At 40.1% G+C, this 23304-nt stretch overlaps 1 pseudogene; it reads left to right on the top strand.

Annotated features, from left to right (window-relative positions):
• LOC114401855 overlaps window positions 1-23304 on the top strand; it is a 76740-nt pseudogene that overhangs the window by 10787 nt on the left and 42649 nt on the right.

Raw genomic sequence — 23304 nt, 5'->3', positions numbered from 1 at the left:
AAGAATAAAAGAACAAAGTCCACAAAGCAAGGAGGTTAGTGTGGCGGCTGGCCAGCTATTTATCTTGGGTGTTATCTAAAAAATACCCTCTGGTAATCGATTACCATTCGTGGGTAATCGATTACAGGGGTTAAAAATTAAGAGATGATGTTAAATGGCTTCTGGTAATCGATTACCAATTGTGTGTAATCGATTACATAGTGCTACCTACTACTGGTAATCGATTACCATTTATGTGTAATCGATTACACAGTGTAACTTTTAGGTTCCAATGTGCAAAGGTTGTGTAATTCATTTTTGGGCACTGGTAATCGATTACATACTTTGGTAATCGATTGCCAGAGAGGAAATCTCTTGAAAAAAACATTTGGACTATGCGTAGCCGTTATGGGACGCATTGTATTGTTACCTGTGTAGTTAGATTTCTTGTGAAAGAGTCTACCCTCTTTCTTTTTTTTCTTGTAGATCATGATGACAGTGCAGTTGATCCATGATCGCGTTGTGATGGAGTGCCTAGAGGGTGTTTGGGAGACCCTCGAAGGCAATGAGAGGTGCCGATTTCGTGGCACAATTCGACTCACTGCTACTTCGCTAGTACATCTGGAGCAGCCCACGTGCACACTTCAGCAGCCTGTGGAGTGGATACTACCTACACCCACTCCATATCGACTAGTTGAGCCGGTTCAAGTGATAGAGGTGTCATCCTCTGAAGAGGATCTTGAAGACGACCCAGAGGAGTTACCTCCTAAACCTGCTATGGACGCCCCTGATCTACCAGAGGATGATGAGGACCCACTCCCTGATGTTGATTCTCCAGAGGATATTATGTCAGCGTCTGAGGCAGACTCTACAGAGGAGAGTGGCCCTGGAGGGACAGCGAATAGTGACGACTCTTCATCATAGCAGATGGCTCCTTAGACTAGGCGTACATACTTTTTGTGGGTGGGTGTATCTAGTTCAAACTGCTAGGTTTATTCTTTTGATTTTTGGGTGGGTAGGCCTATTGTATAGAAATTTTGATGATTGTATATATTGTGGCTGAAGCCACCACAGTTGTTACCTTTGCTCTGGATGTCACTGTGCTATTTTGCAAACTCCCATATTTTGGACAGTTTTTGATGATGAAAACAATTATGTTTTATCTTGTTATTTGAAAAAGAAATGTTAACGAACTTTATTTGAAAAGAGTTTACCGACCGCACCTTATTATTTCTCACGTGACGACCTAAAATGATGGCTGGGATATTTTTTTTGAAAGAGAAAAATAGTTTGGAGGTTATGAGTGATCAGAAAGAAATGAATCCGAATAGAGTTGTGAACTGGCCATTCAGGACTCTATAGTGATAATTTTCCTTCTGAAATTAATTACCGTGAAATGAATAACAGTGCGAAAAAAAAAGAGAAAAAAAAAGAAAAAAAAATTTCCCATGGTTTCTGCTATTTAATTTATTACTATTAAACCAGTCCATTATTTAGGGACGCCACAACCAGGAGGTGAACTAGCCATTAGAGTTCATCCATTGAAACCAAGCGAGAGTGCGACCTTCCATATAAAACGAAGCCACGGTGAGTCTGTCCTGTTCTGGAGTACCATGGTACTCGAAAAACTGGTTGATCTTAAAGATCCAACCCAGTGGCTCGGTGCCATCAAACCGAGGCACATCTAACTTCATATGATGTGTTGATGCAGGGACAGGTGGAGGTGGCGGCAACGGCGGTGGCATGGGAGGGGATGTAGACAAAGGGGGAGCGCACTAGAAGAGCTCCTTAGTCAGCAGGGTCAAGGAATTCACAGACTCGCTAAGATACATTTGTTGATTGGTGAGACGAAGCAGGGCATCCTCCAAACGGTCAGAGGACCCCGAGGCCTTATCAGAGTCAGGCATGACCAAAGTTGATATTGTCGTGGCTGCAGGGGGGTGGCTTCGAGGGCCAGTGCCTCCAAGAGAGAAAGGACAAGGAAGAAGAACAGAGAAAAAGCAAGAAAGTGTTATTCTTATTGATTTGCTGGTTATTTACATATGCATATATATGATGCCTACTACTAACAAATTTGTGATTTCCTAATCCTGTAGGAATATTCTCACTAACGGAATTGGTTAGGAATGTTCCCTCAGCAGTAGACAAGCGCTATCTAGCAAATCCCAATTTCCAGCTCAGCACCTTCGTCCGCAGACATAATCTTTGAGGTATGAAGGTCTGGAAATCCTCCTTTTAGCCTTTGTTATCTGCGCCCCGGTTTCTGCTATTGTAGTTCCTGTTTCTGCTATGCTATCAATACCCGTTTGAATTCTCCACTGTTGAAATGCCATATGAATCATACAGTGGAATCAATGTTAGGCTAAGGTATGATAGTTATTTTACTTCTATGGTAACCGTGAACTCTTAATTTCTCTATGTTTTTTCTTTACTTTTCTTCCATAAATTTGTTATGGAATAATTATATTCTCTAATGTTAATTTTTAAAAGACAAGCAGCTAATGGTTGATGGTTATTGAAGTTGAACTGTAAGTTAATATATTCTTGTTGGAAAGCAAAACAGAGAATTTGGTTAGGTGGTAAAGGTTGTCTGTCATATTGCTGTTATGGGAAAGGTCAAGAGTCAAGACCACTTGATCAACTTAAGAGTCAAATGCCATATGAAAGAAATATTTCACCTATAAGCATAAGCTGGGAAGATAGTCCTGAGGAGTTACTTTCATGACTCTAGCATTGTTTTAACTTTTAAGCTATATATTTAGGTGGTAACCTTAGTTGGAAAAATTAAAATATTATTTTTCCTACATTATTTAAACAGGAAGGAAATCAAATTTTCCTGGATAATGTCGAAGAATAACAAGATCATTTTGGTATTAGTTCAACTGATTATATCAAATTTGTCCTAAATCATTGTCATGCTTGTTAGTATTGTTGCTTTGAAATCAGGCTACATATACAATTTAACCTTATAATTGCATTCTAGAATGGTGAAATAATAGTAAATGAGAAGAAGAAAAAATTGGATAGCTGTAGAAATCTATTTTGCTCAGTGGACAAAAGACTGCAAAGTTTACTTTTTTTCTCTTGGTTGGCTTATTCGTAAAATCAGTGACTTATCGTGCTAACCTTTCACTTTTGCTTCTAGTTCCTCTCCTTATAACTGCTATTGTATCGGTCATTTCTGCCCTCCACGCTTTCTCCTTAAAATATGAATACACACACCATAGTGGTTTAGTTTACTTTTGGACTATTGGGTGGTTCTATGACCCATTAATTCACAGTTACCATCAGACTATATCAATGATTTATTGTGTTATTGTTGTAATTTTCTGTTGATTAGATTGACTTGGGCAATTGTTAGCAGCTGGTTTTCGAGACCCAGCAATCTCCCTGGGGAAGGCGAGTAAGGAGAGAGAAGAGAGAGAGAGGGGATAGAGACGAAGGAGAATTCTTATTGCTTATCCTTTCACAAGGTGTTTTTGGGTATTTATAGTTTGTTACAAGGGAACCAATCTTAACGGCTACAACAGAATTATAACTGCTAGTCAGTTATTCGAGCAGAAGCTTCTAATGGTTGAGAACTCGAAGTTGCTTGTTCCCTGCATGGCTTAACTATCCAGCACATAGTCCTTTAAGCGCAAGGGGTATTAATTTGCCTTTTGGGCTTTGCTATTTGAGACTCCTTTATGCTAGGTGTATCTCTGCTAGATGTATCATTCCCGCCATCTTCGAATAACACCTTGTCCTCAAGGTGATGAAGGGATTTAAGAGTAAACCATTCTTCCCACGATGCCTCATCAGGGTGCAGATCCTTCCATTGAACTAACACTAGTTCCTTTGGGCTTGTGTCTGATGGAATGGTCTTGTGGGCCAAGATGGCTAAGGGAACTAGAGCTGGTTGGTTGTCCACGACCAAGGGTGGGAGGTGTGTAGCATGTTCTGATGTCGGAGATCCTATGAAGGGTTTCAAGATAGAGCAATGAAAGACTGGATGGATGCGAGAATGCTCTGGTAATGCCAGCTTATAGGCAACTGGTCCCATTCTTTCTACAATTTGGAATGGTCCATAGAAACGCTTGGCAAGCTTGGAATGAGTTGAACCCGCAACTGTTGTCTGTCGATATGGCCGGAGTTTAACTAAAACCCATTCTCTGATATGGAATTCGTGATCTCGACAGTGCCCATCCCCGATAGCCTTCATGCGTTCTTGAGCTTTAAGCAACTTTTGCCTTAATAACGTGAATACTTCTTCTCTTTGACTCAGCCATTCATCTACTGCTTCTACCCTTGCAAAGCCTTCCACATAGTGAGGATAGTTTGGAGGCTTTCGACCAAAGGTGACCTCGAATGGAGTCAATCTTGTGGACGAGTGAACGGAGGTGTTGTACGACCACTCCGCCCACAATAGAAATCGTCCCCAAGTCGTGGGTTTGCAATGAACAAAGGAGTGCAGGTACTGCTCCACCACTCGGTTGGCCACCTCCGTCTGACCATCCGTTTGTGGATGGTAGGCGGAGCTCATCCTGAGCTTAGTGCCACTCAAGGAGAAGAGAGTTTTCCAGAACCTGCTGACAAAAAGTGGATCTCGATCGGACACGATGCTCCTAGGCATACCATGGAGTTTACCTACCATCTCCATGAAAAGCTGAGCAACACTTTGCGTTGTGTGCTGCGAAGGCAACATGCCGAGATGAAGTCCCTTTGAAAAACGGTCCACTACCACGAAGATGCAGGTGTGACCTCGATATGCCGGCAACCCTACGATGAAGTCCATTAACAAATCTTCCCAGGGCTGAGATGGTACAGGCAGTGGACAAAGCAAACCCCTTGGCTTCGCAGATTCATACTTCACAAGCTAGCAATCTATGCAACCAACAACAAACTTGCGTGTGTCTACTGCCATGTTCTTCCATGTGAAGTTTTCCGATAAACGATTCAAGGTTTTCCTGAAGCCCATATGGCCTCCTGTGGGTGTCTGGTGGAATTCAGTAAGCAATACATTGATAAAGGAGCAGTTGGAGGGTAACCATATGTGTCCTTGATGTAGAATGAAGTGAGACGTTATCGTGTGTTCAGGAAAGTCAGTGGAAGCTGAACGAATCTGTTCTCTGAGGGTGATAAACTCCTCGTGTGACTGAAGCTCCTTGTACAAGTCTTCCAAGAACAAGAAGTGTGGCGTCGAAAGAATGAAGAAGAAGGCAGTAGTGGACTCCGCGACCCGTGACAAAGCATCCGCGACTACATTGGTTTTACCTTACTGATATTGTATGGAATAATCAAATCCCAGCAATCGTGACAAGTACCTGTGTTGTTTGGGAGTTTGAACCACCTGAGTCATCAACTCCTTCAAGCTTCGATGGTTTGTAAGGATAACAAAGTGATGACCTAGAAGGTATTGCCGCCACTTCTTAACGGCGTTCATGATCGCTACAAGCTCGCGTACATATGTTGAGGATCTCGTGAGCTTAAGGCAAAACTGCTTACTGAAAAAAGCGATTGGGTGTCCTTCCTGAGATAGCACTGCCCCCATGCCTGAACCTGATGCATCTGTCTCCACGGTGAATGGCTTGGTGAAGTCCGGCAGCGCTAACATCGGAGTGTTCGTGACAACATTTTTGAGAGCTTGAAAGGCAGCTGCTGCTTTGGGTGACCATGCGAACCCATCCTTTGTTAACAGGTTAAAGAGAGGGGCTTCCATAGCTGCATATCCTTTGATGAACCTGTGATAGAAACCTGTAAGTCCAAGGAACCCACGAAGGCTGTGAGCAGTGCGCAGCGGCGGCCATTGTTGAACAGCTTGTACCTTGTCAGGCACTGGTTGTACGCCTTTCCCAGAAACAATGTGACCCAAATACTCAATTTTTTGTTGCGCGAATGAACACTTTGGTAGCTTGAGTGTGAATTTATCCTTCATCAATACTTGAAATGTTGTTTCTAAGTGAATCAAATGATCACTAATAGTCTGACTATATATAAGAATGTCATCGAAGAAGACAACAATATATTTGCGTAAGTATGGCTGAAACAAGCGATTCATTGTTGCTTGGAAGGACGAGGGGCATTACAAAGCCCAAATGACATCAAACGAAATTCATAGTGGCCATGGTGGGTTCGAAATGTTGTTTTTCCCTTATCAGCTTCTTTCATCAATATTTGATGATAACCTTGCATCAAATCTAATTTGGAAAACCATGTTGCACCTCCCAATTCATCTAATAATTCATCCACCGTAGGTATAGGGAAGCGATCTCGAATGGTGATGGCATTAAGCGCTCTGTAATCTATGCAAAAATGCCATGTGCCATCTCGCTTCTTTACAAGTAATACAGGTGAAGAAAAAGGACTCGAACTATGTTGGATATGGCCTTGGCTCAACATGACAGCTACTTGATTTTCAATTTCTTGTTTTTGTGAATAAGGGTAACGATAAGGACACGTATTCACAGGTGTTGAATTTGGCAAGAGGTTGATGGCATGATTGGTGGGTCTTGATGGTGGTAAGGTGTTTGATGGCTGAAAGAGTGGAGCGTATTTGGTGAGGAGATTGTTGATTTCTGGGGTCTGGGAGGTTAAGGGTAGGGATGTAGTGGTGTAAGGTTCTAACTGAATGTGGAAATAGCTACTGGTGTTACCTGTATCAACGAGGCGTCGCAATTGAGAAGGAGAAATTTGCTCCATGTTCATATCGCGTTCTCCGGTGAGCTCGACCAGCTTCCCTGCGTAAATGAACTTCATTGTGAGAGAGGTATAATCAATAAGTACAGGCCCTAATGATTTGAGCCATTACACCCCGAGGATGACGTCCGCACCGCAAATTGGTAATACGTGAAAATCAACTGTGAAATCATGGTCTTGGATGTTCACCGAAACTTCTGGGCAAATCTGATGGCATTGGAGTTCCTCCTCGTTACCCACCGTGACCTTAAGAGGTGATGTATTTTGTGGAGAAAACCCCAAGGTGGTGATTAACGCTTGTTGCAGGAAGTTATGGGTACTTCCTCCATCAATGAGGATGTGAACCCTACGATCTCCAATTACTCCAAAGACACGCAAGGTTTCAGGAGCCCCATGTCCTGAAAAAGCGTGGAGGCTGATCTGTGCTGGCGGTAGTTCATCGATACCGGAAACTGCTGTTACCAAGTCAGGTTCATGGCTCTCATCCTCCTCTTTTGTAACAAATAGAAATAACGAAGGAGTGCACTTGTGCCCACGCGAGAACTTCTGATCACAATTAAAGCATAACCCCTTCTCTCGACGAAGGGCCAATTCTGTTGGTGACAAGCGTTTAAAAGGAACAGTAGCAGTCGAAGGTTTGGTGGTTCCCTGCAACAGTGAAGGTTCAAGGGATATGGTGGATGGTGGAGGGGTGGTTTGCAAGGATGGAAATTTTGTGACGCGCGTGTTCTGACATCAACCATCCCAAAGCTTCTCTTCATGAAACCTTGCAAAGAAGACTGCCTGCGTCAAGGATTGTGGTTGCATTACCTGAACTTCCCGCCGAATGGTGGGGCTTAACCTCGAGATGAAACAACTGAGCACAAATGGTGCCGGAAGTCCTATGACGCGGTTGGCCAAGGCTTCAAATTCTGGGAGATACTCCGTTACCGACGATTGTTGCGTCAGCTTACACAACATGCCAGTGGGATCTTCGTACGTTGAAGACGAGAATCGCATATGCAGTGCGTGAAGGAACGCGGGCCACGACGTCAACTGCCCATTACGATACATCCATTGGAACCATGCTAGCACTGCCCCTTCCATGTAAAATGACGCAATTGTGAGGCGCTCATGATCCGGTGTTGCGTGGTATTCAAAGAATTGAGAAATCTTGAATATCCACCCAGCTGGATCAGACCCGTCGAAACGCAGAACTTCTAGCTTTAAGCGGTGGACCGCACTCATGCTGGTTGTCGGTGCCAGAGTGAACGCAGGCGAAGTCCCCTGAGGGTTAGTCTGCGATGTTTCCCCTGAAGAGAGAAGGAGAGAGAGAGAGAGGATAGAGACGAAGGAGAATTCTTATTGCTTATCCTTTCACAAGGCGTTTTTGGGTATTTATAGTTTGATACAAGGGAACCAATCTTAACGGCTACAATAGAATTATAACTGCTAGTCAGTTATTCGAACAGAAGCTTCTAATGGTTGAGAACTCGAAGCTGCTTGTTCCCTGCACGGCTTAACTATCCAGCACATAGTCCTTCAAGCTCAAGGGGGTATTAATTTGCCTTTTGGGCTTTGCTATTTGAGATTGCTTTCTGCTAGGTGTATCTCTGCTAGGTGTATCAACAATGCTCTAAATCTAGCAGATATATGATGCAATCCTACCCCGCAAGGGCATTGGACAGAAGACTCCAAGTAGATTGGGCTAGAGATGCAAGAGAAGGCCATAGGGTTCTCATGAACCTTAGGGTAGATTTTGGGCCCATGGGCTTAGTATGAGCCTGCTTATCTTTGTACATATTAGATTAAAGTTTCATTATTTTTGGGCCTTGTATTTAGGGCTGCATAATATAGGTAAGGTACCTTAGAAATGTAGGATTTTTCAGCCCTTGTATTTTAAGGAACCTAGACTAGTTTTTGTATTAGGAGTAGTTTTGTAATTTCACATGTATTAAGTGAATATTTGATGTGTGTGGTTGGAAATAAATTTAATTGAATTGGGAGAAGCCCAATCCAATTAAATTTTAGAGGGGGAGGTGAGCATTTGCTTGCTACACCCCATTGCCACATCATATAGTCACACTTTGTGCATGTCCTTCATGCTTTACATGCCTCATGACACCTAAGCACACTTAGTGGAGAATCTTGGACTTGATCTTAGATTAATGGGCTGAACCATAGCTAAAATTCACTAATAATAATTAGTGAAATTTTGGCTCCAAAATTTGGCTCTACAAATTCAATTTCAAATTCAAGTGAAATTTGAATAGAAATTCAAATTTCCCTCCAATTTTGTGTGACACTTAGGCTATAAATAGAAGTCATGTGTGTGCATTTTTTTCAAATTTGATCATTTCAAAATTAAACTTCAGATTTCAGAGCTCTCTTAGAGCACAAAATTTTATGCTCTTCTCTCCCTCTCCCTTCATTCATCTCCTTCTTCCACCAAGCTCTTATCCATGGCCTACTATGGTGGTGAGCTTCTTCTAGACTCATCTTCTCCTTGAAGTGGCGTCTCCTCTCTCTCTTCCTTCTCTATTTCGCTACCATTCATCTTCCAAGAAGCAAAGGAATCCATTGATGAAGAAGATCCTAGGCCTACAAGCTGCAATGGAGCTTACATCATATATGATGTAGATATCCTATATCCCGTGATACATCTAACTTCCCTAAATTATACCTATCTAATACAAATAATATATAATACAGAATCAATCAACAAGGCTTTGGGGTTGAAATATTAATAGGTTAGGATGAGAGGAGAGAGAAACAGTGGGTGGGAGAGAGTTAGGACTAGAAGGGACAGGAGAGAGAGTGGGAGAGAGAGATCGAGAGAGGGTTCATGGCTGAATATCGACGGAAAAAGGAGAGGACGTCAACATAGCTACATGTGAGTAAATTGGAGAGATCATAAAGATGTATCATCTTTCTACTTTACCCGGTTTCCCGAAGACACTACAGAGGAAGAGCTATGGCAGCATTTCAAAAAAGTGGGCGATGTAAGGGAGGTTTTCATCTCCAAAAGAAGGAACAGAAACAGCAGGAAGTATGGATTCGTCAGATTCAAATCCGTGGAGGATGTCTACGAGCTAGAAAGGAAGCTAGACAACATTGTTTTGGGTGGGTTGAGAATGTATGTTAACATTCCCAAATATGGTAAAGAAAGGTCTGGAATGACACTATCCACAGCTAGGGGCAAACAATATGTTAAGCAGTATGAAGATGAGAATAGAGGCACATACCCGAGTACGAAACAACCAGTGCCCTCAGGACTGAATCGAGGATCATTCGCGGATGCTGTCGTGGGGAGAAATTCAAGAGTAGACCAGAGGAAACCACCAACCAATGAAGACTACCTGTGCCATAGCTTGCGATCATCGGTGCAACTCGACATACCTCTATCAGGACAGAAGTGGCTTCATGAAGCATGGGTGGGGAGGTTAAAGAACCTGGCTTTGTTCGACAGAGTAGAGGAGGACATCCTATGGGATCTCGGAGTCAATATATCTCTGAAATACATAGGGGGTGATATGATCTTGCTTCTAGGTCTCACAAAAGAACAGGCTCGACAAATGATGGATGCAAAAAATGAAGGAGGGGATTCGCTGTTCCATACTCTGGAGAAGTGGAGTCCACAGATGCGATCGGGGTACAGACTCACATGGGTTCAATGCTAGGGAATACCTATCATAGCATGGGACATGAAACAGATGAGGAAGATAGTAGCAGTCATAGATGACATGGTGGAGGTTGATGATGATGTGGAGGACCTTTGGAAGCTGGACAGGGCGAGGATTTTGGTCAAAACACCGTGGAAGCCGCTAATACAACACATGGTCAGTGTCTACATCCAAGGGCAAGTCTATCCAGTGCATATCATGGAGGAAAGTGGAAGTTGCTTAGTAGGCTCGACCTGTTGTCATTGCCGACGTAACACGAAATACAACTCGCCGGAGGAGATCCAGTCGGAGGAAAGTGAACCGTTGTCGCCGGGGGGGGGGGTAACGATGAGGACGTCACAAAGTGGCAGTGAAAGGAGGAGTGCGTCGATGGAGCAGGGAGGGAGGGCAGCCATGGCGGAGTATAGATCGTTGGAGGAAAGTAAGCCGCTGTCGCCGGGGAGGGGGGGTTAGTGTCGAGATCGTCACAGAACGGCAAGGACAGGAGGACCGTGCCGATGGAGCAGGGAGAGAGGGCGGACATGACTGGCAGTCGAAGCCCCTTGGCAGAGGAGAAGCACAACCGCAAGACAGAATCGGGACCCCACGAGTTATTACCCACTGGTCACAAATCAGGCTGTGACCCGAAGGAGAAATGCGCGGACCAATGGGTGTGCAGGGCGGACCGGTACAACGTCAATGATGTCAGCAGTGTCGTTACCAAACAAGCAGCTGTCGTGATCAGAAGCAACAACGCAGACGCAGAACAAGGTGCCACCAACGAAATAGGGGAAGCAAGGACCAAAGGGAACCGAACCCATACCGGGAGGAGAGAGAATGAGCATGAAAGAGGAAAGTGTAGCGCAGAAGGGACCGTTGAAGGTGGAGGGAGGAGAGAGAATGAGCATGGAAGGGGAAAACTTATTTTAAAAGACACTCGTGACCAAGGGGAGGCAGAAATAAGTGGGATGGGCCTTGCTACCCACACCCTCATTTGTATAATAACATAGCAGGAAGATAGCTTTTCGGAAACTCACGAAGACCAAGCTAATTATAGGCAGGTGTATTCAAGGAAAAGATGGCACAAAAAACAACCACCCCAATCAAACCCAGCTAGTCAATGTGCTGTAGTTATGGGCCAGCAACCAGACCCATCACACCTAGACAACTTAGTCAATGTGGAGGGAGAGGCTAATGCGCTGGGTTTGGTTACCCACACCCCTAATCCTACAATAACCCAGAAGTTTGGTAGCTTTCTAAAAACCCTCAAAGATCAAAATCCTTTGGGTTCGGTGTCCTCCATGAAAAAGAGGTGCAAAAATCAACCAACCCAAACAGGTCCAAATAGCCCCTCACTTGCAGCTACGGTGCAGCAATCAGGCCCATCACACCATGATACCTTTCTGAATGCACATAGGCAGATAGATGACCAAGAACAAAGCTGCTACCAAATGTCACCACACCAATCAATGCAACAGGGACCGAACCAAGTCAACAACCAGTTTCAAGAAGCAGAAAAGATGTGGCTAATGGAAAAAGAGTTAGGAGTCACCTGTGGGAATGTGCAAAGGGATCATGTGCAGCAATTAGTAGATATGGAGGAAAGAGACATCAAAGAGGCAAAGAAATTGGGTGGAAGGAGGAGGTGCCCATGAATATCATTTCCTATAATGTGAGAGGGTTAGGGAGGGGGATCAAATGGCCAGCAATTAGAAGGTTGGTCAACAATCACCACATAGACATGCTATGTATTCAAGAAACAAAAAAAGAGATAATTGAGAGGTCCATGTGTCAAGCATTATGGGGGGATTCTGATGTTAAGTGGGAAGCACAACCATCATCTAACACAGTAGGCGGTGTTCTGTGTATATGGAGTGAAAAATCATTTATGCTGGAAAGGAAGGTTATTGGGCCAGGTTTCGTAATGTTGATATGGAAGTTGATTTAGGAGGCACTAACAGTGAATATTATCAGCATCTATTCACCTTGTGACATCCAAAGTAAAAGAGGGCTTTGGGATACTATCAAGCAAATGAAAAATCAAAGCTCTGAGGGATTCTGGTGTATTTTAGGGGATTTCAATACCATCAGGACACCGACAGAGAGATCTGGTGTTCAACAGCAGGGACAAGAGGATAGCAGCTCTAGGGAATTCAATGAATGAATTGCAGAAATGGAGGTCGACGAAGCACCTTGGGTTGGTAGTAAATTTACATGGGTAAGACCAAATGGTACAACGAGAAGTAAGCTGGATAGATTCTTAATATCTCTAGAATGGCGAACTAAGTGGCCTGGAACAGCTCAATACACATTGGAGAGGAACTTCTCTGACCATTGCCCGATACTGCTCAGATCCAAATACGCTTATTGGGGTCCTAAACCTTTCCGGATCCTGGATTGTTGGCTCTCTGATAAGTCTTTCAAGAAAATCGTCATTAAAACTTGGACATCAAATCAGCAAAGAGGGTGGGGAGGTTATGTCCTGAAAGAAAAAATTAATGCACTCAAAGTCAAGATCAGGGAGTGGAATAAAGAACACTATGGGGACACCTTCGAGAAGTATAAGAAGATTGAGGAGGAGCTAAACAAGCTGGAAGATACCACAACTGACAGACATCTAACCCATCATGAGATGATGACCAGGAAACAACTTCAAGAGCAATTATGGGTAGCAGCTCAATCACATGAGTCACTACTTAGACAGAAGGCGAGGTCTAGATGGATCAAAGAAGGTGACTGCAATTCTAGATACTTCCACTTGATGATCAATGCCAGATGTAGGAATAATTGCTTGAAAGGATTGATGATTGATGGATCTTGGTCCGAAGAGCCGACAATAGTCAAAGAGGCAGTCAGGGTGTTCTTTGCACAAAGATTCCAAGAACTTGATCAGGATAGACCTACATTGTATGGAATTAGCTTCCAGACCATCGATAGCTAGCAAAATGATCTGCTTGTGGAACATTTCAGGGAGGATGAGGTAAAAAGGGCAGTGTGGGACTGTAGAAGCGATAAAAGTCCGGGCCCAGATGGACTCAACTTCAAATTCATCAAGCAATTATGGCCATCCATTAAACCCGATTTCCTTCGGTTTCTAGATGAATTTCACGTTAATGGATTGTTCCCAAAGTGCTCCAATGCCTCTTTCATAGCTCTCATTCCTAAGGTAATAGATCCACAAATGTTGAATGAGTACAAATCTATATCATTGATAGGCTGCATATACAAGATAGTTGCAAAGATCTTGGCCAACAGACTGAAGAAGGTCATGCCTTTTATCATATACGAAAGACAATCAGCATTTATAGAAGGAAGACACATGTTGCATAGTGTGTTGATTGCGAATGAGGCGGTTGAAGAAGCAAAAAGGTACCAAAAACCGTGCATTATTTTCAAGGTGGACTATGAGAAGGCGTATGATTCTGTCTCTTGGAAGTTCTTGACCTATATGATGGAAAGGATGGGTTTTTGCCCCAAATGGATTCAGTGGATGGAGGGGTGTCTAAAATTAGCATCTATCTCAGTCCTGGTAAATGGTAGTCCTTCAGCTGAATTTTTACCTCAGAAAGGGTTGAGGCAAGGAGACCCATTATCACCTCTTCTCTTCAATATTGTCGTAGAGGCACTTAATGGAATTATGTCGCAAGCAATGGCGAAGGGATTATTTAGGGGATTTTTAATTGGTGACAACAAGGTGGAAATTAGTGTCCTTCAGAATGCGGATGACACAATCTTCTTTGGTGAGGCAACAATGGACAATGTTATTGCTATTAAGGAAATGCTAAGAACTTTTGAACTTGTATCGGGCCTCAAAATAAATTTTGCTAAAAGCGGGTTTGGTGCTTTTGGGGTGCCGGAACAGTGGATACTTGATGCAGCCAATTACCTCAATTGTAGCTTGATGTCCTTCCCTTTCACATACCTCGGTGTTCCTATTGGAGCAAATCCGAGAAGATATCAGACATGGGACCCTATTATTACCAAGTGTGAGAGAAAATTAGCGAGATGGAAGCAAAAACACTTATCTTTTGGGGAGAGAGTGACTCTCATAAAGTCAGTGCTAACATCCATTCCTATTTACTTTCTATCTTTTTTCAGGGTTCCTAAAAAGGTGGTGGACAAGCTAGTGAGTCTACAGAGAAATTTCCTTTGGGGTGGTGATTCTGAGCAACACAAAATAGCTTGGGTCAAATGGGAAACTGTATGCTTGCCAATAGAAGCTGGGGGTTTGGGAGTCAAAGATATCAATGCTTTTAATATATCATTGATTGGTAAGTGGCATTGGAATCTATTCCAGCATCAGGGGGAATTGTGGGCTAGGGTTCTCGAATCAAAATATGGAGGCTGGAGGAGTCTCAGTGGAGCATCTACAATTAGTGCTGAATCCATTTGGTGGAGGGATTTAAAGCGGATGGTTCAACACCCGTAATACGATGCTTTAATGAAGAATACAACATTGTGGAAGGTTGGATGTGGGGATAAGTTTAAGTTTTGGGAGGACAGATGGAGAGTTGGAGAGGAGTCATTACTAGGTTGGGAATGGGATTTCAGGTGGAGGAGACCATAATATACAGCGCATGGGGGCTTTCAAAGATACAGGTTGGGAATGGGATTTCAGGTGGAGGAGACCATTGTTCGATAGTGAGATAGATATGGTGGTTTCTTTCCTAAGAGATGCTGACTACATCAAAATTCAGACTCAACCTAGTGATTAGTGGGTGTGGAAGGTTGAGCCTAGTGGCCAATACTCGGTCAAATATGCTTATCAGGCGCTTACAGAGAATATAGCCGCGGAGGACCTGGATGGAGCTCTCAAGGAGTTGTGGAAACTTAATCTCCCATCTAAAATAGTTTCATTTGCATGGAGACTACTAAAAGATAGGCTCCCAACCAGAGAAAATTTGCAGAGACGACAAATACAAGTACATGATCCATGGTGTCCATTTTGCAGATCTGCGGAGGAAAGCGCGGGGCATTTGTTTTTTCATTGCAGGATGATACTCCTGGTATGGTGGGAATTGCTGTCTTGGGTAAATTTGGTGGGTGTTTTTCCTCAGAATCCAAGGCAACACTTTCTCCAACATATTCATGGAACGACAGAGGACATGAGGGTTAAAAGATGGAAATGGTGGTGGTTAGCATTGACACAGACCATTTGGAAGCAGAGAAATACCATTATCTTCTCCAATGGTTCATTTAATGCCAATAGAATACTAGATGATGCGGTCTTCCTATTGTGGACATGGCTATCAAATTTAGAGAAGGATTTCAGCATCCATTATAACCACTGGTCATCCAATATTAGTGTTGGGTTTTTGAATAGTGAGGGATTGCAGATGAGGATAAATATGTATAGTAATTTCCCTTAGACATTCAGATCTTGGTTCAGAGCAATATTTGTATGTCTCTTTGAACCAACATTGACATGTATTGTGTATTTCTAGTACCTCTGGTACTCAATTAATATATACCTATTTTTGTTGATAAAAAAAATTGTGTTATTGTTGTTCACTTTTTTCATATTTCAATCAATATTGTCATCAGCCAAAAAAATAATTAAAGGTGGAAAGGGATGAACATAATGACTTAATTGAATGCATTAAATCCTTTTTTGGCAATCATGCAGGTACATTTTGAAAGTGACAATTAGTCGAAATTATGTCAACAACATTGTGGAATACATGGATTTTGTGGTGAGTTTAAGTTGTTCTACATGTTTGAATCACATGGATTTTGTGGTGAGTTTACCCATTGTTTTGATTCTCATATGGATTTTTGGTGGTTTAAGTTGTTCTACATGTTTGAATCATGTGCAAGCATACAATAATATGACCTATATGACTCTGTACTTCTGTTTTTGTAACTTATGTCCTCAATATTCTCATAGTACATCAAATGCATTCTAGTACTACTAACTGAATTAGTTTTAACTTTTAAGACATGGAGGCAGGCGCTATGTGAAAATTCTAGAAACCAAATTTGTTATTGACCTAAGCTTTAGATAGTTTTCTTAATAAAAGAATTTTATTGAGAATGATGGGAAAAGATTAGAATATAGAAGGATAAGGAAACTTCCAACCTTCTTAATAAAAATTCAAAACAGAAAACATATATGCTATTGAGACCTCATTAAAAAGGCCATGTGTTTTGCACCAAATAGAAGCCAAACATCTAATCTTATCCAAAATAAATGGTGTGGAATTAAAATCTTTATTGACGATATAGAGTTATGCTACAACTAAATGTGTAATGACCCATCTCGTCGTTACGATATCATCACTCTAAATCACGTAAATTTAAATTTTTAAATGAAAATTCCATTAATTTGCTTATAAAAAATTAGAGTAATTTTTTTTCATGATGTACATTCACCAAACAACGTACAATTACTTAAACAACGCATAATTAACTCAGTACACATCATTTACATATCAGAAAGTAAATTAATTCATACATATAATTAAATATGTGATTGACATCCTTAATTAAAAAAAACAAAAGAATTATAGAATTAGCTACATAGGGGTTGGTTAACAAAACACAACTCTCTACCAAAATAATTTCAACGTCATCACATCGACTTGACAGTTCCACAAAAGAATCTCACTTCGCGTACTCTACTGTTGTTTGTCTGCTCCCACGAACGAAGGTTTGTGATCATCACAGGTACCAACCACACGGTATGAAAATTGTAAGGGTGAATTTATTATAAAAGAAATTAACACAAAAATAAAATAACCATGATTAGTAAGAAAACATTAACAAATATTATAACCATACACAAACATCCATTAGTCCAACATACAATCAACAAGTAGTCATCATCTGTCCATAATTCTAATCAATCATGCTCAGTATGATGCATGAATCTAACATCAACTCTCAAATTCAATGTGGTACCACTCATCAAGAAATAGCCTAAGCGTGTTCAGGCGACACTCTCACTTAAGAAATCTAGGCAACAAGCATCAAGGTCACCCTGTCATATCAATATTATCATAAACACCAGCATCGTCTCGTATCAATTATTATCAATATCATCTTCAATAACAACATCATTCTCTATCAACATTGTCATAAACATCAACACCACCTTATATCAATTAATATCATCAATAATCATATCATCAGTAAAACACATTTTGCATATATATACATATATAGCTCATGTCTGAGATTCACATTCCTCAGGTCTTCAGACAACACAAGTCTAACAAAAATAATAATGTCAGTTATCAATAACAGACGTATCACATCCCATTAGTCAAAAACATTGATGCAATCCTATCCCCTAAGGACAATGGATAGAAGACTCCAAGAAGATTGTGTCGGAGATGCAAGAGAAGGCCCTAGGGTTCTCATGAGCCTTAGAGTAGATTTTAGGCTCATGGGCTAAGTATAAATCCACTTATCTCTATACATATTAGATTAAGGTTTTATTATTTTTGGACCTTGTATTTAGGGTTCCATAATATAGGTAGGGTACCTTAGAAATGTAGGATTTTTCAGCCCTTGTATTTTAGGGCACCTAGACTAGTTTTTGTATTAGGGGTAGTTTTGTAATTTCACGTGCATTAAGTGAATATTTGATGTGTTTATTGGGAAATAAATTTAATTTAATTGGAAGAATCCCAATCCAATTAAATTTTAGAGGGGAAGGTGAGCATTTGCTTGTTACACCATATTGCTACATCATATAGTCATATTTTGTGCATGTCCTTCATGTTTTACATCTCTCATGACACCTAAACACACTTAGTGGAGAATCTTGGACTTGATCTTTGATTAGTGTGCTTAATCATAGCTAAAATTCACTAATAATAATTAGTGAAATTTTGGCTTCAAAATTTGGTTCCACAAATTCAATTTCAAATTCAAGTGAAATAATAGAAATTCAAATTTTCCTCCAATTTTGTGTGACACTTAGGCTATAAATAGAGGTCATGTATGTGCATTTTTTAAACTTTAATCATTTGAGAATTACACTTCAAAGTTCAAACCTCATTTGAGGAATAAAATTTTGTGCTCCTTCTCTCCTTCTCCCTTCACTCATCTTCTTCTACCTTCAAGCTCTTATCCATGGTTTTCTATGGTGGTGAGTTTGTTCTTGACTCATCTTCTCCTTGAAGTGGCGTTTCCAATCATCTTTCTTCTTCTCCATTCCATTTCCATTGATCTTCAAAAAGCAAATGATTCCATTGATGAAGAAGATCCAAGGCCTACAAGTTCTACATGGAGTTTCATCAAACATTGTTTTTCTTGAAAACCAGCATGCAACAGGGACAGACATAAATCCCTATAGTTAGGTTCCTTGACCCCAACTATGATATCAAAAGGCATAAATTATAATAAAACTCCCCTCACCTATCGTGAGCTCTCCGTCAGTTCCTCTTTGCGTCGCTTAGACACCTCTCTTGTTCACGTTCGTAAGTCCAAATGGAACGTTCTATATACCAAATCAAAGGAAATTTAGTATAGATTTCAAAAACAAGGTTAATAACAACATTCAGAGTCAATTAGTCTCGCACGTTGACAGTGAAATGGAGGCTACAATATCTTCTCCTTCTATGTAATGCTTGTAAATCCTAGCAAAACAATTAGAGGAAAAACTTGAGGAGTCTTACGGAACCATTAGAGATGTCACTATTACTATTGGACTACACCCGTGAGCCAGCTTAGAGGTAAGGATGAGTTTATCGCAGTTTAGGTTAGAATCCTTAGGGGATCAAATTGTGATTTATTTTTGGATGTTTCTTGTATTGTAGTTCTTCATGTATGATTATAATTACGAGATTGTTATATTGAGATCATGAAATTGTGATTGAAATTGTGTGTAAGTGATAAATTGAATATGTGATGAATTGTAAACATGTTGCTTTGAGATCATAACATTGTTATTAAGATTGAGTATAAGTACAAAGTTGAACATATGTTAATTCATGAGATACACGTAAACATGTGATGGTAGATTGTGACATTATGAGATGTTAAATTGTGGACATGAGATATGGTTGTGAATAATTGTGTGGTTAATACTTGTGTTATGAGTTGAATTGTGAATTATACAATAACACGATTGGTGTTTACCAAGAGAAAAGTGTTTATGCACGAAATGTTAAAGGGAAAGTGTAGGGTTCCAAGTTAGGAACCTAAAGTAATTGTAGCGCAATGTGTTAAACGTGTTTGAAACACAAGTGTGAGGTCGTGAGTATTGTATAATTCATGAGCAGTATTTGCGTGCAAAAGTTATTTTAGGGGTTGGATCTTAATCAGGAAGGTGAGATCCTAACGGATTCTTCGGAGTCTAGGCCTTGGGGGTAAAGACACTCAGTTTAAGTGCTTTTTTAAGCCTATGTGGATCCCATATAGTTGGAGCATTCTTGCAAAACAGAGTAATCTTGACTGGTTATCTTATGATTTTACTTAGTGAGAGTGACCTGGCATATTCATTGTGTGGTGTGTCTTGTTATGTACTCCTAGGCGCTCCAGTGTGGTTTTTCACTGACATGGTACCACATTGCATATAGACTTCAGTCTTAGTATAATTGTTGCATAACATCTGCTAATTGTTTATTATGAAATTGATGAGTGTTATTACGTCTTGACCGAGTGTGTGATTCATGTGTAATGTAATTGGGGATTGAAAAATGAATTTTAAATGATAAAGTGATGTGAATTTTATTAAGTTATGTTATAAATACTTCTATAATTTATTTTGATCATGTATTTGTTTATTTGTTTTTTCAGAAATATGATAACTTATTTCCTATGTGCTATTTGTATTTGGATCTTGTGATGATCTCGAACCTTGTGCTCGTGGGAGCAAACGACTAGGTGAATGACTTTAAAGAACTTCATGCTAGAGAATGCTGGGACACAATGCTTTGATAGGATGTGTCATTGGAGATGAGCTTTTATTTTAATTGCATGATGTCATTTTATTTTATTTTCCTCATTGATTTAACAAAATTTCCTTTGTAAACTTTGATAGTCTTGTTTTGAGCCAGATATGTTTTTAATAAGTTTTATTTGATAATAGTGAAATGAATGTGAACCTTTTACCTATGTAAATTTTCTTATTTGTATTTTTATGTTTTATTTATTTATATGTATCTCGGGTAGAGGGTGTCACACGGTGGTTCGGCGGCAAGTAACGGTGGCTCGTGATGGTCACCAGTGGTCGTGGGTGGTGGAGGAGGAGGTGTTAGGGCTTGGGTGGGCGTTTGAAGAGAAAAAAGTGAAAATCGTATTTTTTTTCACCCTGAAGAATGCATTTATAATCTGCAAATCTTGCTTAGCAAGCTCGTCTCGCTAACTGAGAGTCCATTTTTGGCGCTAAGCGTGACTTTTCGCGTTGAGTGCAATTCCTCTCAGGTTGAGATTTTCTCTGAGCACAACAATTCGTGTTGAGCGCAATTCCTTTTGAGCTAAGCGCGACAATTCGCGTTCAGTGCAATTCCCTCTCAGGTTGGAATTGCACTTAGCGTGTTTCTCACGCTAAGCGAGAGGTCAAAAATTCTTATTTTGAAAATCCCAATGGTTAAACAGTGGGGACATGTGTTAGGAACCTACAGTCAAAATTTGAAGATGACTCAACGTTTAACGAATCCAAGATCGCGGTTTTACTATAATAGGTTTAGGTAAAATTTAAAATCTCATGATTTCAACTTAGGTCAATAAAACTCCACATAACTCAACATCCACATCAAACAAATCACACATGAATAGTTCATACCATACCTCAACTCACTAAAGTCAAATATATAATCAAATAACACGATAAATGCAATTAAACATTGATTTATAGTTAGTGAAATTTCAGGGCGTTACAAAATGCACTATGTTTGTTAATTGCTTTTTCCTCTTAAATTATGACCATGTCACTTATTTAATTATACTTTTATTTCCTCAACTTTTGAATCTTAATTCTTTCTGTAATATTGAAATATTTGTGATAAGTGTTGCAATGTCTTCATTTTGTGGTCCTTATATGCAGATAATTATGGTGACCTATGCAAAAATTTCAGTTCTCTTTTTAAAAGGGAGCCTTTTTTCACGGTACAAAGTGTGATGAACACTTACTAAAGAGATAATATAATTTATTAAAATGTTTAAATTTTATTGGAATTTTTAAAATTATTTTGGTGGGATTGTCTTATTTCCTAATATACTAATGATTTCTAATATATCTTATTCTTTTAAATGTTAGGTTGTGTTTGTTTCCATGGATGGAAATAATATACCAAAGATGGGATTAGGGGTCGGTTGTTTGGTACGAATGATGTAGAAGGGAGTTAAGTTTGTAAATTTTGTCATCACAAATAGTAAAAATCGATTTTTTAGCTGAAAAAATTGATTCTTTAGGCACAAAATCAATTTTCTAGACAAAAAAATCGATTTTCTTTGACACAATATTATTTCTAGTGTATTTCTCTTAAACCAAAAAACACAACATATCATTTTATTTTTATTCTATTTCTCCTTTTTCAAATTATCTCTCTTCTATTTCCATCTACTCTATTTTGCTCGCAAACCAAACACATTCTAAAAATAAAATTGGAATTTGTAGAAAGTAATAGGGAAGACTTTCTTGTCTTATTCAAGAAGTAAAAGTACTACTTATATAGAAATATTACAATAAAGTATGTTCCTTGATTCAAGGAATAATAAAGAAAACAAATAATAGCTAATAATCAGAAAGGTCTTATTTTAAAACAAAGTAAATCAAATCTCTGATTCATCTAATATAGGAAACTGCAATATCTTCTATTAATTCCTACACCCCCTTTCCCCTCTAGTTGGTGCATAGATATCTATCATACTCAACTTGCTTGTTCAATGCTCAAAAATGGGTCTTGCTAGGCTCTTGGTCAAGATGCCAGTTGTTTGCTGATTGGAAGGCACAAATGGCAAGCAAATAATTTCAGTATCCAATTTCTCCTTTATAAAGTGGCAATCAATCTCAATGTGCTTCGTTCTATCATGCTGAACAGGATTGTGAGCTATTCTTATTGTAGCCTTCTTGTCATAGTAGAACTTCAATGGGAGTTCTATTGTCATCTTCAGTTCTTCTAAGACTATAAATCCACAATCCTTCACAAATCCCTTGGGCCATTGCTTTAAATTCAACTTTTGCACTGCTTCTGGCAACAAAACCTTGTTGTTTGCTTCTCCAAGTCACTAGATTTCTCCACACATAGGTGCAATATCCTGAAGTACATTGTTTGCCTGTAACAGACCCTGCCTAATTTGCATCAGTTTAAACAACAACATTCCTTTCACTATTTTTCTTAAAAAACTAACATTTTTCCAAGATTGCTCTTTAAGCACCTCAAAATTCGATACACTTCCTCAAGTTGTTCTTTATAAAGAGAGTGCATAAACTGACTTACAACACTCACTGAAAAAGCAATGTCAAGTCGGGTATGAGACGAGTAAATCAATTTGTCAACTAACCTTTGGTATCTTCCAACATCAACAAGAACACTAACTTTTTCCCAAAGTTTCCCATTGGGATCCATAGGGGTATCTACTAGTCTACAACTCATTCTCGTTTCTTCCAAGAGGTCTAGAATATACTTCTGTTGGGAAACAACAATTCCCTTTTTTGAGCGAGCAACCTCCATGCCAAGAAAGTACCTCAAGGATCCCAAGTCCTTGATCTCAAATTTTGCTGCCAAGTTCTTTTTTAGCCTAGCCAATTCCAGTTCATCATCTCCAATGAGGATGATGTTATCAACATAGACTATTAGTGCAACAATTTTCCCTTTAGAAGAAAATTTAGTACATAAGGTATGATCTACTTGGCCTTGAGAATATCCTTGTTTTTTACCTGACTGGGTAAATTTTTCAAACCATGCCCTTGGAGGCTGCTTGAGTCCATAAAAATACTTTTCTAGTTTACAAACCTTTGTCCCAAATCTGTGTTCGAAGCCAAGAGGACTATCCATGTATACCTCTTCCTCCAAGTCACCATTGAGGAATGCATTTTTAACATCTAATTGGTGCA

Source organism: Glycine soja, chromosome 20 (assembly GCF_004193775.1).
Source record: "Glycine soja cultivar W05 chromosome 20, ASM419377v2, whole genome shotgun sequence".
In the NCBI taxonomy this organism is placed as follows: Eukaryota; Viridiplantae; Streptophyta; class Magnoliopsida; order Fabales; family Fabaceae; genus Glycine; species Glycine soja.
This window is presented reverse-complemented; position numbering and strand designations above follow the sequence as displayed.